Genomic DNA, 3906 nt, shown 5'->3' on the forward strand with positions numbered 1-3906 from the left:
GCCTAAGCTGATAGATACCAGCTAGCTAATGAGCTACACCAGATTTCCAATTTCACAACTTCAGTGCAGTATTGTTTCTAACAAGTCTTTCAAAAAGGATGTAAAATGCAAAAATGCAATTACGACAATTTCCTAAGACTTTTTAGGAACACATACTTCTCTATAATTGTACAGTAGGTCACTCAAGAACTTGCTGCTATGTATCGACTAGGCTGGACAAGTGCCACAATTCAGACAAAGCCTCCAGACATGTTTGTGTTTGTTATGACAGAGACCCCTAGTGGAGATTTATGGTAACTCACAAATACAGTAAGATACTATATGGCCACCCAGGACCCAGTAAATCACGTCAGCTTTGGCTTCTGTGTTTTCCTTGTGTTTCATTGTGCTTACAGTAGCAGTGTGTTTTATATTTTACTTTATGGCATTTACTAATGTAGAAATGTTTATTAGAAATGAGTACTGGGGCACTGCAATAGTGGGCATCAAAAGTTTGCAGACACCTTTCTTTTCAAAATGTTTTCATTGCAAATGAATATGTCTGCTTTGTGGACTTTCTTTAAATACTCTGCTATACTAAAGACTCACCAGGGTTATTTTGAGGAGTGCTGAAACTTTTGAGGTGTTTACAAAAGATGTTCAATATGTGATTCTGAAAATAGGTTGGAAAAGAAAGAATTGAACATGAAGTTGAGTACTGAATAATACACCCAAATTCATGTTAGCAAATAGTTTTTTGTAGTAACAAAGCCTTTGCAGGTATTTTTCTCACTTAATTGAAACATTACATTACTAAAATAAGTTTTCCTTAGCTGTGGGATTGTTTTGCAGGTGTTTTTAGTGTACTAAATTGCCTTGGATTTTTTTTTCCTCTCTTTTATTTTAACCTCATGGGCCTATGCACCAGAGTAACATTAAATATATATATATATATATATATATATATATATATATATATATATATATATCTGATCTGTAATCACTTTTTATTGTATTTGAAACTGGCAGTCAAAAAACTGAGCACATATGCATGTCATACACTGATATTTATCAACTGTTTATCCTGTCTACATAGTTAAAAGAAGAAAACCATTGCAAATGACTGATATTCCGACGAGACAATGTGAGATGTTACACGGTTCATTAAATGAGCAAGCAATCTCTCTCACTGGTTAGGACTTCAGGAGCTGAACTTTAGGCTTGACAACCTCTGGTGTCAACAGATGCGCCCATACATCAAATTCCATGTTTCTCTATGTTTGTATATGTGTTTCATTATCTTTGCGATAATACAGCACAGAAATACAGTTCAGACATTTGCTGAATCTATAGTCTGACTTTCACCTTATCACAACACCATGTGTGACACCCATCCGCAGCTGTGAACCCATGGAAAGGAGTTGAGATGCATATCATCTAATGGGTAGATTTGTGTGTCTGTTTACCCTTTCTGTGAAGCATATTGAGAAACACATTAGGTCAGTAAGTCAGTTGATAGAAATGGAAAACAGCAGCAGCAATAAACCAGGGCTGTTTACTGATTCACTAAAAAAAGTGATACACATGCAGTGCATGTTAATGTTAATGTTACAACCTACAAATAAAAGATGAAACGTCTTTTACAAGCTTCAAATGTCTGTGTTTAATCTATATGCTATCATAACATACTGTTAGAAACCATATTACTACCCCCCACAGAGGTGGTAGCAGAAGTTAGCATTATCGTTGTTAGTTTCTTGGGTTTTTTTTTTTACAGATTTTAATTATGGCCCAAACTGAAGTCCTAGCTGTAATAGTCCTGATTCACTACTAGTCGTGTTGGAATATCCATCTGTTGTTGTTGTTTTTCTTCACATCATAAACAGCTGCTAAACATCAGCATATGAAATGTGCATATGAGCAATTACTTTTTGACGGCAGGTGTAATAATGTATTGTAATATGTATTTTGTCGCTTTTAAATTTTTCTACAAAATCTGAACACGCCAGCTCTTTACATTGTGTGAAAATGTTATGATGAGTGGACCAAGGCTATAAAATGATTTGGATTTTTTTTTACATTAAGTTATGAAAATTAGCTTTAATGTAACTAATCAATACATTAACATTGAAAGTTAAGAATGGAGGGTAGCCAACCCTCATGTGAAACAGTTGTCAGTCATTTCTTAAGCATGGTTCTTCTGCATGATGACATTAGTTTAGATCATATTATAGACACTCAAGACACTGGCTATGTCTCCTGCAGCTCTGCCTTTCTTCATGTCACTAGTGTGGCCAGAGTAATCAGAGTGGTGTGATTTTGTGTAGACCAAGGAGTGGCTTTAGAAATCTGAAGTATAGGGTTGCCTTTCTCACTCGAAGATCACTGTGACACCACTCCATCCCACAAGGGGAGCATCCCACTTAAAAAGCTAATGATTGAGCAAAAGCTGACAACCAAGCAAAAGCTTACAACCAAGTAAAGGTTTGTTTATCAGTAACGTTATAGCATCAACCTAATGCTGAGATTTACTTCTTATTCTAATTTTCTGTTCCCCCTGATGTGGTCCCCCAGTTTCATCCTGGTGCCCATGAGGCATTTGTGGGGAGCTAGTTAGCTACTTCCAAACATGATTACTATGATAACTCCTCTTAAGGATATTTAAAGTTTTATTCCATTAAATGTATATGATTAGATATTAAGCTTGAGTTTGATGTATGTGGTGTCTATACCCCTCTTATGTAAGATGTGTATGGTGAATTTTGTTGCAAATATACATTATAGACCCCTTTCATGAATTTTATTGTAATATCATAAACTAAAATGGTTATAAATGGATATACAGCATTCTAGAATGAAACCTTTCATTTGTAGGGGTTGCTCCACTCATTTCTCCCCACTTTGCTCACACTGTTGTGTTTAGTACTGTTTCAGTATATCCGGCTGGTAGCGCTGATTGAGGAATGTCAATCAGTCATGCTCACTAGAATACTAGGACCATACCCAGACTGTTCCCAGACAGCTCTGAGAACAGGTTCTGTTCAGGCTTTGAGCCGTGTCTTATTAGATTTCTTTCTATATTTCTTATATAACTTGCTTTCTTACTTCCACTGGATGTTTAAAATAACACTAAATTTGAGTGTTTACTTACATTTAAAATATTTTATGTTCCCTGGGTTTTTAGGCAGCATGCACATGATCACAAAGTTTCACACAAGTTTTTGCACACATATTTCTTTCAATTCCTCTCATTAGTACTTTGCTGCTTTGAGCACTAGAGTAGTTAAATTTTGCCACTCCTCAAAGTGACCACTGGTGCATATTTTTCATGATAATAACACAGCTTTATTTGATGCTTGGGAACAGCACAGATTCCTTCTCCTGCTTCTCCTGTACATGCAGTCTCTCTCCAGCTACCTAAAAATCTCACTCTGGTCAGGTACGCAAAGGTAGCAACCCTAAAAAGGTTTTCTTTCTCCTTTAAAGTTATTGTTTTGGATTGTTTATTGATAGGATTTTGTATTACAAGATATTCTCCCTTTTCCATGTAATGTAGAATGTACTGACCACAAATAATGACATTTTATTTTCATAAGGGAAGCTGCCACACTGTATGGCCATATGTGACAACAGTACCATACTTAGTTGCCCACCCTAAAGGCTATGTCCTTTTACTTGCTGGCTTTAACCAAGAGAGCCTGCATAAGTCTTGTGAGTGCATGTGTAAGTTAATGCTATAGTGGAGCAGTACGTTTTTTCTGAGATGATACGTGTGTATGCGTGTAGACAAGGGTGTGTATGTGTGTGTTTAGGGGGCTTTAGAACAGTATGACCCTTTATCGTGGGAACACACATTCACACAGGGAGAGAGATTAACCATTAAATAACTGTTGATGTGGAAAGAGGAGGTCCTTTCTGTCCATCTGT

The 3906-nt window shown here is 36.4% G+C and overlaps 1 long non-coding RNA gene across 1 annotated transcript in view; it reads right to left on the reverse strand.

Annotated features, from left to right (window-relative positions):
* The window catches only part of LOC108429754, a 40196-nt gene that overhangs the window by 11649 nt on the left and 24641 nt on the right, over nucleotides 1–3906 (reverse strand). The gene's annotated exons all lie outside the window — the stretch shown is intronic.

This window comes from Pygocentrus nattereri, chromosome 23 (genome assembly GCF_015220715.1).
Source record: "Pygocentrus nattereri isolate fPygNat1 chromosome 23, fPygNat1.pri, whole genome shotgun sequence".
In the NCBI taxonomy this organism is placed as follows: Eukaryota; Metazoa; Chordata; class Actinopteri; order Characiformes; family Serrasalmidae; genus Pygocentrus; species Pygocentrus nattereri.